The 13970-nt window shown below is 46.6% G+C and overlaps 1 non-coding gene across 1 annotated transcript; it reads right to left on the minus strand.

Moving 5' to 3' along the window:
* Positions 1 to 483: 483 nt before the first annotated feature.
* On the minus strand, positions 484 to 557 carry TRNAK-UUU (transfer RNA lysine (anticodon UUU)). The gene has a single exon. It is a non-coding gene; the product is annotated as a tRNA-Lys (tRNA).
* Between the last annotated feature and the right edge of the window lie 13413 nt (positions 558 to 13970).

Consider the following 13970-nt stretch of genomic DNA (forward strand, 5'->3'; position numbering starts at 1 on the left):
GAAAAAAGGACCCGTCTGTCAACCCAAAATGTGGATGATCTAACCTTCATTAAAATGAACCACGCATGGGTTTCCAAGGATTTTGTCCCACCTTCCCCTGATGACACATAGGGTGACAGAAAAATGGCTTGCTCTGGTCCACCTCTTCCTGGGAATCATAGAATCATAGAATCATAGAATCATAGAATCGTAGAGTTGGAAGGGACCTCCTGGGCCATCTGGTCCAACCCCCTGCTCAAAGCAGGATTCGCTAAATCATCCCAGTTAGATGTCTGTCCAGCCTCTGTTTGAAGACTTCCATTGAAGGAGAACTCACCACTTCTCGTGGCAGCCTGTTCCACTCATTGATCACTCTAACTGTCAAAAAGTTTTTTCTAATATCTAATCTGTGTCTCCTCCCATTCAGTTTCATCCCACTGCTTCTAGTCTTTCTTTGTGCAAATGAGAATAAAGTTGATCCTTCTACAATGTGACAGCCCAAAAAGGTACTGCTGAGAGTTGAACTCAGGATCTCCTGTTTAAAAGACAGGCGCTTTAACCAACTAAGCCACAGGACCACATGTGACTTGACCTATTTCACCTTTTGCATCAGCTGAATGTCCAACATCAACATATGCCACTTTCTAAAACTCCCTAACTGTGCTGCCTCCCCCCCCATGGCCGGGGTCACCACCTAGCGCACGACACCGTGCGAGTGCCGTTGCCCTGGACAGGTGGGTAGGCCGACTCTTGGGCACGGGCACTGGCACAGGGTCCCTCATAGTGCAATCAAGTGTCTCTGATGGTGGTGGTGCACACCAGCCGTCAGACGCACCGCCATACTATGAGGGGCCCAGTGCCAGTACCGACGCCCACGAGTGGGCCCCCCTTGCTTGGGCAGGGCCCCAGCATTTGCAATCTTTACCTCTCCCTGCTCCTCCGCTGTGTAGTCTGGGCCGTTAAATCCATACTGTGCCTGACACCGTTTGAGCCTGCCTCCTGATGTATAGACATATATTTTGAATGTGTACGCTATCCATACATGTTATCCGGGGATACAGTACCCTTTCTAACCTTTGTGCAATCACGTGCAATCCATACGGGGCCTAACACCGTCTGAGCCTGCCTCCTGATGTATAGACATATATTTTGAATGTGTACGCTATCCATACATGTTATCTGGGGATACGGTTCCCTTTCTAACCTTTGTGCAATGACGTGCAATCCATACTGGGCCTAACACCGTCTGAGCCTGCCTCCTGATGTATAGACATATATTTTGAATGTGTACACTATCCATACATGTTATCCGAGGATACGGTACCCTTTCTAACCTTTGTGCAATCACGTGCAATCCATACTGGGCCTGACACCGTTTGAGCCTGCCTCCTGATGTATAGACATATATTTTGAATGTGTACGCTATCCATACATGTTATCTGGGGATACGGTACCCTTTCTCACCTTTGTGCAATCACGTGTAATCCATACTGGGCGTGAGAACGGCAGCGAGCTGTTAAGCAAGCTACAGCACCTGTGGTTTGCACACGTAAGTTTTTCATTTTTTCAGGAATGACGGTTAGGCCTAATTCCGGAACTGCGGTTGACCTGCACTTACTGGGAAATCATTGTTCGCGGGAAATAATTGTAATCAGTGATCCCCATCACTAACGTTGTTCAGCGGGTTATCTGCACCTGTAAGCGACAAACGCTGGCCTTTTCAGTGTAGCGCACATGCAGCCACGGACATGTAAGGGCATGACACACCAGTTATTGGCCAATCTCATGTGCCAGAGCCTCACGTGTCCCTCTAGTAAGCCGGACTCGGACCGCGGGGCATGACGGAGTCTCGTTCGTTAACGGAATTAAGCTTGCAATGTGTGCATCTGTTCTGTAGCTGGCATGTTTGAGGTTTCCCAGGTGGAGTCGAATTTAACCGTAAGCTCCACTCCTGGTGGTGCCCTTCTGGACATTCCTTTAAGGTTCAGCTTTGCAACCATACTGCCCACGTAAAACAAACACTTTGCCTTCATGAACGCTGTTTGGAGGGTCGTGACTCGTGGGAATAACGCCGCCCAATCAGTTAACCTGCTAGAGAGATCGTTCGTTGCTCCCAAGCATGACATCACACTCCCTAGGAGGAAGGTAATGCCACTGTGGCGACCGTACTCCTGGGGGCGACACAAGAGCACTGATGCCCAGCCACTGCTCGATGAATCTGCTGGTACATTGACCCAGACCACTACATTCCCCTCGCACGCTACACGGCCTGAATCTGACCCTGATGAAACTCAGGTTACCCTTCCCATATACAGTTCCATCTTACACGGTGACAAAGAGGAAGCTGCAGATGAAAGTGCAGGTTCGGCCCACCCGCCATCAGACACACCACCGTACTATCAGGGGCCCTGTGCCGTCGCCAACGAGTGGGCCCCCCTGCTTGCTCAGGATCACAGCACTTGCAAAGTTGAAATACTGTGCAGTGAGATGGAAGATGGGGACGACGAGGAGTCCAGACAAGTACAGGGATTCCCTAGCGAGGAGACTTATTTGATTGTTTTCAATGTTGGGACAGCAATTTTTGGGGAGCACTATACTCTGGAGAATGATAGATGGGGCCCACCATACACTGGAACATTCCAAAGGTGGACATCAGACACTGGAGCAGCATTTACAGGGCCCATTATACACTACAGCATTAGAAATGGGGCCCATTATGTTTGGAGCATTATTTGGGCCCATAAGACAGTGGAGCTTCATCCATGGGGATCAACATATACTGTAGCATTATGTGGAGCTCATCATATACTGTTTCAAACATTATATGGGACCAATGATTCTGTATGGAGAAATAGATGGGCCTCGTCATGAGATGTAAAAAGTGAAGTATTTTTCATTGTACTATACCGCTATTTCTCTGCCGTATCGGAGCATGATGAGTTGTGGTATGTGTTAAAGGGGCGCTCTTTCGCCCAGGGCACATGAAAACCTGGAGCGAGCCCTCCCCCCCCACAACTGTAGCCAAATAACCCCCATTTTTCAGTGCGTAACTTGTATTATGAAGTTAATTAAGGTTGACAAGCTTAAGTAAGAAGAATTGATGCTTTTGGCATTCAAATGGGCACTGTAGGTGTGTTTCCTGTCCTCCTCTCACTGCCGACTTTTATTCTCCATTGACTTACATTGGGTTTCGTGTTTCGGGACGACCCCGACTTTTCCCTATAATCGGACGATCTTGCTCGACCCGACTTTTGGAAAAGTCGGGTTTCACGAAACGAAACGCGACCCTAAAAAACCAAAAGTCGCTCAACTCTAGCTATGACATTTTATTGTCCTTCTTACCTATTCCTGGCTCATCCTTTTATTAAACTCATTTTCAACCAAATCTGCATCCTCAGGATTGTTCCACCATTCAGCCGTCAGCCGGTGCGCGTGAGTGTCAGCGCAGCAGCGGGGAGGAAGGAGTGCAAGGAGTCTGGAGCGCGGGGAGGAAGGAGCGCGGGGAGGAAGGAGTGGGTCGCCCTCCCAGGGCCGTGGGTTACTCGGTACCGGGCCGGTGTCAGTGGGAAGGTGTCACAGCAGCGGTGACCCGGACCGTGGCCCTGGGCGTCCAAGTAATGGGGGAATGTAGTTAATGGAATGGAATAGTTCATGACCCCACCTGTGGTGCTCGGCAAGGGTGGTGTTAAGCCGACGCTGCAGACAGATTCTCTGGGACAGATGGTATGGTGCAGCAATGATGGTATAGCCCTCCACAGGCAGGGCTGATGTCCCAGGGCAGTGTAGTTGTAATGGTTGTGGAAAGGCGCAGGCAGTGTAAACGATGGTACCCAGATGTAGCGGTGCTGAGCGGGTTGGCGCAAGAATGAATGGAGGACACCGAGGCTTGCAGTTCCAAAGCTTTACTCACAGTCTGCGGTACACAAGGGTGCCTGCCTCCGGGCCGTGTCCTCCGGGTCAGAGACTCAGCCAACCTCCAGGCCAGATGGGAAGCTCCTCTCCAACACTCCGCCAACATGTAACTTTCCTGAACGACTCCTCTATTGCGCCTTAAAGTTGTCCAGTACCGTGGTACCCTGGAGTTCCTCCTGTCAGATGTTCCCAAGAACTCTACTCGTACGGCAGACAGCTGTAGCCTGCTTCGGGGACTCCCTTCTCCTGAGTCCCGGCTCTCTAATCAGTTGCTGTTGTGCCCCAAGTCTTAGATGGGAGTAGTCCATTTACAGCCTACTACTCCACCGGTGTCTGCTGCAGAACCATAAGTGTCCATACAACCTCGGGGACCGGGCCCTGGCCTTGCGCTGAGAACCTATAGGCAGGGTTCCTCTTCCAACCCACGTCCTCTCTGTTCTCCTTACTCCTTTGTTCCGTACTGATCTTTCTCTCTCTTAGGCTGGTTTCACATTTGCGTTTTTTAGCGCTGGAAAAAAACGCATATGTGCGCATGCGTTTTTTCCCCTATATTTAACATGGGTGCGCATACCTGCGCGCTGGTAAGCGCATGTATGGGGTTTTGCATGCGTTTCCTTTTTTTGGGGTGTGCGTTTGTATTTTCCAGACGCAGCATGTTGCATTTTTTGGCCCTGCAAAAAAGCGCATGCGCACATATGCGCACGTTTTGCGCTAAAAATGGCCATTATAGCCTATGGATGCGCATATGTGCGCACTGGCATGCTCATGTATGCGTTTTTTTGCACATGCTTTTTTTTTTGTTAACCATGGAATTTAGGGGTTTGGGTTAGAGTTAGGGTTAGTTAAGGGGGTTTAGGGTTAGGGTCAGGGTTAGGGTTAGGGTTAGGGTTAGGGTCAGGGTTAGGGTTAAGTATGGTTTTGTTAAGGGTTAGGGTCAGGGTTAGGGTTAGGGTCAGGGTTAGGGTTAAGTATGGTTTGGTTAAGGGTTAGGGTCAGGGTTAGGGTCAGGGTTAGGGTTAAGTATGGTTTGGTTAAGGGTTAGGGTCAGGGTTAGGGTTAGGGTTAGGGTTAGGGTTAGGGTCAGGGTTAGGGTTAGGGTTAGGGTCAGGGTTAGGGTTAAGTATGGTTTGGTTAAGGGTTAGGGTCAGGGTTAGGGTCAGGGTTAGGGTTAGGGTCAGGGTTAGGGTTACGGTTAGGGTTAGGGTTAGTTAGGGTTTAGGGTTTGGGTTAGGGTTAAGTATGATTTGGTTAAGGGTTAGGGTCAGGGTTAGGGTCAGGGTTAGGGTTAAGTATGGTTTGGTTAAGGGTTAGGGTCAGGGTTAGGGTTAGGGTCAGGGTTAGGGTTAGGGTTAGGGTTAGTTAGGGTTTAGGGTTTGGGTTAGGGTTAAGTATGATTTGGTTAAGGGTTAGGGTCAGGGTTAGGGTCAGGGTTAGGGTTAAGTATGGTTTGGTTAAGGGTTAGGGTCAGGGTTAGGGTCAGGGTTAGGGTTAGGGTTAGGGTTATTTAGGGTTTAGGGTTTGGGTTAGGGTTAAGTATGATTTGGTTAAGGGTTAGGGTTAGGGTCAGGGTTAGGGTTAGGGTTAGGGTCAGGGTTAGGGTTAGTAAAGTCATGGTTTGGGTTAGTGTGAGGGGCCACCTAATGTTGGAAAAAAACGCAAACGCGGTAAAAACGCACTAAAAACGCATACAAACGCATAAAAACGCTGCGTTTTTTTCATGCATGCTCATAAAAATGCTTGAAAAAAACGCAGCAGTTGTATGCTTTTGTATGCGTTTTTTCAATGCGTTTTTTTGCGGGAAAAACGCGCTGCAAAAAAAAGCAAGTGTGAAACTAGCCTTATGGAAGCTTAGGTTGCAGTTCTACATCTTTCTCCTTCTTTCCCTTTCCCGTGCCAGCTGGCTCAGATCACTGAGGAGGCTGCAGCACTCCTTCCTCCATCCCTTCTTCCAGGGATCCTCACTCCTGTCTGAGTGACTTCTTACCCGCCTGACCTTCCACCAGACTGAACCTCTCATCCTACACTTTCCCACTCTTTTATGTATCTAAACTCCACCCACCTCCCAGCACATCCAGTGTTCCAAGCAGGGAACTACCAGAGGTGCTATGCTACTCTCTAAGCACTGAGCCGCAATGTGGTTGTTTAGAACTATCCTGTTGTGTGGATTGCGAGTGTTGGAGCGTGGAAAGGAGTTCCCACCTTACCTGGATGGTGGGGCACTACACCTTAGGAGAAGGTGCACTACCTCTGTGGCGACTGAGCCTCAGGGGCGCCACTGGAGCACGAGGAGTCAGGAGCGCAGGAAGGAAGGAGCGCGGGGAGGAAGGAGCACGAGGAGTCAGTAGCGCAGGGAGGAAGGAGTACGGGGAGGAAGGAGCATGAGGAGTCAGGAGCACGAGGAGTCAGGAGCGCGGGGAGGAAGGAGCATGAGGAGTCAGGAGCGTGGGGAGGAAGGAGTGCGGGGAGGAAGGAGCACGAGGAGTCAGGAGGAGCATGGGGAGGAAGGAGTGCGGGGAGGAAGGAGCACAAGGAGTCAGGAGCGCAGGGAGGATGAAGCGCGGGGAGGAAGGAGCATGAGGAGTCAGGAGCACGAGGAGTCAGGAGCGCGGGGAGGAAGGAGCACGAGGAGTCAGGAGCGTGGGGAGGAAGGAGTGCGGGGAGGAAGGAGCACGAGGAGTCAGGAGGAGCGTGGGGAGGAAGGAGCGCGGGGAGGAAGGAGCACGAGGAGTCAGGAGCATGAGGAGTTAGGAGCGCGGGGAGGAAGGAGTGCGAGGAGTCAGGAGCGTGGGGAGGAAGGAGCATGAGGAGTCAGAAGCGTGGGGAGGAAGGAGCATGAGTCAGGAGCGCAGGGAGGAAGGAGCACAAGGAGTCAGGAGCAGAGGGAGGAAGGAGCATGAGGAGTCAGAAGCGTGGGGAGGAAGGAGCACGAGTCAGGAGCGCAGGGAGGAAGGAGCACAAGGAGTCAGGAGCAGAGGGAGGAAGGAGCACAAGGAGTCAGGAGCGCGGGGAGGAAGGAGCGCGGGGAGGAAGGAGCACGAGGAATCAGGAGCGTGGGGAGGAAGGAGCGCGAGGAGTCAGGAGCGCAGGGAGGAAGGAGCGCGAGGAGTCAGGAGCGTGGGGAGGAAGGAGCACGAGGAGTCAGGAGCGCGACATTCACATTCTCATTCTGCTCATCGGGTTCATGCAACATTTTACTTAATTATGAAACTAAATCATAGCCACAAATTTGTATCACTTTTACCCCAGCGCATTTCATCATAATTAGAGGCCCAAAATACACCCATCAGGTTACATGTGAAGTCATTCATTAGCGGTTAATGATGCCGATCCCCGGCCCTGAGAATTTCACAATCAGCACCGTATTAATAGAAGTGGTAATTAGCAGAAATTGGGAAGATTATCCTAAAATCTCCATAAAATGAAAGTTTATTCTATGAAAATGTATTATTTATATGGCATAATGGCTAAAGATCATGAATCAGTTTGTAATAATTGAGCATAATATGTAATGTTACAATGTGCAGCAGAGAAGACAATGCGTATTATTAAAGGGTGTGAAGTAGCAAAACGTCACCACTGCCCTGCTGACCCCATAACTGCAGAGTCCAGACCTCCTCTGGTACAAACACTTCGTCTCCGCCTGGAGATTCATGGCCGAGCAGCTGCACACAGCCGTACATCACCAAGCACAATGCCGAGCGTCGGATGGAGTGGTGTAAAGCCATCACCACTGGACTATGGAGGAGACGTGTTCTGTGCAGTGCCATCCTCAGTGAGGCAGCCAATGTATATATAGGAAAGGGTTCTTTATACTTACTGTGTTGAATTGCCTAAGACATAAAAAAGCGGTGACCACATTAGATCAATAGCATCATGTGAGAAAATTAATAGTATTATAAGCAAACAGAGCTGTACTTGGCTGAAGGTTCACCTTCCAACAAGACAATGACCCCAAGCACACAGCTAAATTAACAAAGGAGTGGCTTCAGAACAACTCTGTGACCATTCCTGACTGTCCCAGCCAGAGCCCTGACCTAAACCCAATTGATCATCTCTGGAGAGACCTGACAATGGCTGTCCACCAACGTTCACCATCCAACCTGACGGAACTGGAGAGGATCTGCAAGGAAGAATGGCCGAGGATCCCCAAATCCAGGGGTGAGAAACTTGTGGCATCATTCCCAAGAAGACTCATGGCTGTACTAGCTCAAAAGGTGCGTCTACTCAATACTGAGCAAAGGGGCTGAATACTTATGACCATGGGAGATTTCAGTTTTTCCCGTTTAATAAATTTACAAAAATTTCTACATTTCTGTTTTTTCAGTCAAGATGGGGTGCAGAGTGCACAGTAATGGGGAAAAATTAACTTTTTTAAGAGTGAAAAATGTAAAAGGGTGTGAATACTTTCCATACCCACTGTATAACATCCATCATAATCCATCAAGAAAAAGGGAAAAAAAAACAAATAAAAATAAATAATATTAATAAATAAAATGTAACCCCCCAATTTCTGTGTATTTTACTCAATTAATTTTCCATCTTTTGTGCTTTTTTTATGTTTTGCTTTTACATTATAAAACATATTCTTGTTAATTAGCGCCTTCTCATTTTCACTTTCCACAGTCACAGTTTATAGTGGCGCCTCCTTGAACTGAAGCTTTACATTTGGGAACAATGAAATTGTGAATAATTTGGCCATTTAATGAAACAGTGAAGCGGACGCTGTTTGGATGAATTTGCTTTGGATGATTCGAGTTGTTTTTTTTCAGCTGTTTAAAGCTCAATAAGTTATTTTATTATAGAAGCAAAAATTAAATTGTCAGCAAATGTTTCCACGGAAATCCAGTAATGAGTCTTGTATCTGTTTGACATCGCTGCAGTCGTCGTTTCCGCTTCTCTTGTGTTATTACAACATGTTTTTGTGAGTTAATAAAATCTACAGAGAAATTTACACTTGATTTTAAGAAAATTTGTTTCATTAAACAAATTCAAAGAGGTGATAATATCAGTTTAGTTTCCTTTTCCTTAGAATCCAGCACAATGACTGCCGCATGGCAAAATCAGAATTTTTGGTGAAATTTGTAGCAACTTACTTTGATTCACTTAGATGCCAGTAGGAAAAAGAAAACAGAAGAGAACTGGCGATGACTGTAGAGATGATATTTTGAAATTCAAATTCACCAACTTCATCAAATTTGTCCCCAAAAAATGATTCTCAATTAATTCAAGTAGTGCAAAGCCTTCAATCACCCCGGAAAGATGTGCGTAACCCGCCAAGGTCTCTCAGGACTGTCCTGAGCACTTTTCCAGCCCTTCAAGATAAACCTCCTGAAGAATGTCCAAGTGACCTCAACATGTACATTAACTGGATGATAGCTGTATACCACTGCCGGGCTATGACACACTATCTGTAATGTTTATTCAGTGTTTTATGGCTTCCAAATCTTATCTCTTTTGCTGAGCTGTGACGTCCTCTCGCTATCCAGATTCATCCTAAAATATCTACTGCATTCCCTGCCTCAGCTTTTATACTGGCTGTGATAATCCCTTTTGATTGGCTGCGCTGTACCATGTGATGTGATAGCTGCAACTGCTGCCCCTGAGGTTCTGCCTACTTTGTCTAATGCAATCTTCAACATCATGGACAATGATGTCAGGTGTTTTTTAGCGATTTGCTTAAATTGAACCGCAAATTGTTTGGTCCTTCAAATTTCCTAAAATCCAACAAAGATTTGATTTGCTCATCTCCGCTGCTCAGGCTCCCCACCATGATGACTCCCCTCTCTGCTATTCCCATCGTTACTACCCTTATAATAAAATGAGATGTTGGAGGTTCTAACCTTCACCTCAATGTTACGACTCTGGGACACTTTATTTCAGTTCTTGTATAACATTCTCTTCTTTTCTTTCATTAAAACCATTAAAATCTAAGAGCAAAGTGTTATTAGTGATGAGTGTGAGGTATAAATCACCCTGACACCCGGTAATAGTAGATGCTGGATGTGCCATTCTCATCCATATATAATGGCTATCTTCTGTAACGGTGACCTTCATATATCATCACACAGGATACGTGGGAAGGGACGAGGATAATGGCGTTTTAATTGATTTGTACATTATTGAAGAGGATTGCTGGAATCCACATCGAACGCTCTCACATCCCTGGGTCAGACGTCGTACGCAGGTTATTGCTCACAACAAAACCATCAAAGTGGGCACGGAGGATCGGACGTGGAGATGGCAGCGTCAGACTAATTCTTCCAGTTATCGTAGTGGATGGAAAGGCTCCGGCCGCTTGTCGTGTTCAGTAGAATGACAGTGATACAAAATATTCAGAAGACGTTTAGGAATGAGACTGATCCTGAGGATTTCATGGATACAGTGTTACAGCTGCAGATTGCCACAAGATTTCATTTTTTAATTTTGCAACAACACCTGATTGATCACCATCTGTTGCTTCCTTCAGCCAAAATTAATCTTTTATTCACATGTAGATTAGGCTTGTAAGCTCCCTGGTGGACCTATATGTGCACTCGCGGTGCTCACCTCCTCTTCCCTTATGCCAACTTGGCGCCACCCTCCACTTCTTGATTGACAGTGACAGAGAGGGTCTGCTGCATAATGGCATCTTTGCTCTCCGCTGTCAAGTAGAGGAGATGCGAAGTGGAGCCAAGGATCCCAGGTGTTGACTCTCCCGCCAGAGAGCACGACAGTCCAATTTTCATATGACCAAAAGACCAATCTTGGTACAGCAATATAACAAAGGGCAGTGATATAGGTATATGTCACGGGGCAGAGAGATGTGGAACCTGGGCCCCTGAACTGCCCCTCAGGCTAAGGGGGTGCCCTGACTCTCCTTAACTGGGGGGTACACTTGAAGGTAGTGAGGCCCAAGTCCCCGACCTGTCCCTATCTCCTGTTTAGCCCTGAGCTAAACCACCAACCCCCTCCCCAGGAGGTGAGACAGGGAATAAAGTGAACTGCACCCAATAACTCACAAAGGAAAATAAAACAGACACCATGGGGTTAATGCAACTAAAACCCAAAACTTAGCTTTGCTCTGCTGCAAATGCTCCAAGCAACAGAGTAAGGATCCGATCAGCATCCAGCAGCAACTCCACTGCTCCAGATAAGTTGAACCCCCTCTCCACCAGGCAGGTCCAGTCTTCACCACGATTGGATAACAAATGAACAATATTACCAACAGTGATTTACTGCACATGAAGACCTTTTATAGGAAGGAGGCGGGAGTAGTCATCACCTGTTGGTTAATTCAAACATGTAGTAACCCCAGCGGCCACCGGGGGGCAAAACCAGCACCAAAACAACTACAGTTGTAGTAAACCCCAGCGGCCACCGGGGGGAAAAAGGAAAAAGGTTTCTATAAGAATCCACATTCTGCCACGGCTCCAAAAATGGACCGTGACAGTATAATTGGAAATGTACCCTACACCGACCTGTACTACCACAGGTCTGCTTACTGACAGGTTCCCTTTTAATGGCTGGTCGGGGTCTGAGTAATTTAAGTATCTAGTCTTGACACATGGGTCCATTTCAAGGTCTGGTCTTAGGTTTGTTTTCACATCCTACATTTGTTACACATGAGACTGATGGGATACTCTTGTCCTGGCATGTTTCATCACTCGGGAGGGATGGACTGAACATTGCCATGATGTCACTCATTGAAGTGTTTTTTCTGTCCTCATAGACTGTAGCATTGCAAAAGGTCTTCAAAAATAAAACGTTCTGTAAAGCCCAACACAACGTGAGGCAACAAACAAAAAAGCGCAACCTAACGCCTTATGAGACGTTCTTTGACTTGTGCCGTTTACTGCCTCCCGGTACAGGGACGTATTGTGCGTCTGTAAGCCGGAGCTTAGTGTTACTGACACACGGGGGCAGCCTCATCATGTCCATTACAGTATTTCATGTTCATACGTCCCTTGAGGAAGCAGAGGCGAAACGTACGTAGGGCATAGACAGCAATGTGGTCTGGTCAATATCACCGTATCCTTAATATGATCTAAATTATTATACTTTATAAGAACTGTTGAATATAGCCTGGAGGGGTCCCCAAATATTAAAACATAACCTTTAATAAATTATTAAAAAGACAAATATCACATACAAACCAAATAAAGTGCGCGTGCAAACCTTATCTGTGCGCTGACTATTGTTGGCATAAATACGTTTGCTATTTAAAATGAACCCGCGAGACTATTTATATTGTGAGATTGTTTTGTATCTGCCGATACATAAAATTATATACATGGATCACTTACCCATTAAGATAATAATCTTATTTTCTTATTTGGAGATTTTACTTTTCCTCTTTTTTCATTGTTTGTATTACATGTGAATAATAACATTTTTTTTGCACTGTTATGGTCGTGGTTTTGGCTGTTTCTTGTAGGATCTATAGTATTTACTTCAGACACACATGATACATTCCGTGTAAGCTGCATGTTACATGTTATCAGGGGGAGGTCAATCCTCTAAGCTATTGGTCCAGATGAGCAGCTCTTTTGCAACACCGATAGATGGCTGATGTCAAAGGACTGGAAAGAAAAGCTAGAGTAGCTGTACTGGAACATTGGAGCTGGAACATTGATGTAGCAGAGTTAACTCAACAATTAGGAACTTGTGCAGCAGATCTCAATGCTCTAGAGATGGCACAACAGAGTTTGACATAGCAGTGTTGGAAGCATGGAATAGCAGAGTTGTTAAATGACCAGGGTGGATAATGTGGACATAGAACATGGTGCTGAAACTGGTGAGTAAGACTACAATATGGCAGGTGTCCTTCAGAGCAGTAGACAAGTCGCAGAGCTTCACTATACAGTGCACTCACATGTGTCACAGTTCAGATCAAGCGCCTTAATGGCCTCCACATGGCAGAGAAGGTGCCATCCTGGCAGTGGCCATTGTGTTCCAGGCTGTACATTGAGTATATCCTGCAGAAGGGGAGTTCAGCTGTTTGGTGGTGGCACCGGATGTTGGACAACACAGATCTTATGTTGATAACGTACCCTAAAGATAGATATCAAACGCATCTGTTCGGAAAAACACCTTTAATCAAAGTGTTTTCCCTTTTATTAATCCTGCAATGATATATTTTTGTCATTTTGATTATCTCAACATAAAACCCAATTATTGTCTCCATGGCTGAGCCCATTGTGATGCGTCCTGAAGGTATTGTGGTCTTTACAATTCTTGTATCGTTTGGTCTTCAAAATTTCATCCAATGAATGTTCCTTCCACCCATAAACATAATGTATCTCTCTCTCCGCGGGGTCTGGTGGAAGTCGTGACATCCACCCTTCTGTCATAGAAAACAGCCGACGTCAGAAAAATGATGTGTTTGATACAATGTGACGTCGCACTGACCGGGAGACTCATCTGCTTCATTTACTCATCGGTCGGTAATGATTTTTCTGTTATTTGGAGGTTAATAATGAACCGATCTTCTTTGTTTCCTCTTTGAAATCGATACAGAATCTAAACCATGAAACCTGTGTCACCGAGCTCGTCCCCTCCGATCCGTCCTCTCATCAAACGTATGGCTTTGTTTCTACCAAACATGACATAATGAAGTTCTAAAGTGAGAACTGAGACTGGAGCTTTTCTCGGGATCCAACCACCCCTCCTCTGCCTCCTGGCTTCCCGTCTCCCGAGTCCTGTCAAGACTAGATGATCCCTGGCCCAAACTCTGCGCTCTCTGATTCTGATGTAAGCAGAAAACAACTTTTTACCTCCGTATCCAGGGGTGCACATAGAAATCATGGGGCCCCCTTGGAGTCCTAATTGGGACCCCCCCCCAAAAAAATGAATAGTAATATTCAGCAGGGTCTTAGACAATCATATCTACTTTGCAGCATATACATATTAATAATTTTTCCCCTACTGAAGCCCCTTAGTGTTCTCATGCAATAAGATACCCCTTTCATGGTCTACATAAAGTATGATGCCAATAAATGTACCCCTCGCAGTGAATTCCTCCACAGTACTCTCCACACGCACAGTATGATTGATGACCCTAATATACCCCCCCACTCTGTAAAGTATGATACATCCACAGT

The sequence above is a fragment of the Dendrobates tinctorius genome, unplaced genomic scaffold (assembly GCF_039654945.1).
Source record: "Dendrobates tinctorius isolate UK_male_01 unplaced genomic scaffold, ASM3965494v1 ptg000143l, whole genome shotgun sequence".
Lineage (NCBI taxonomy): Eukaryota > Metazoa > Chordata > Amphibia > Anura > Dendrobatidae > Dendrobates > Dendrobates tinctorius.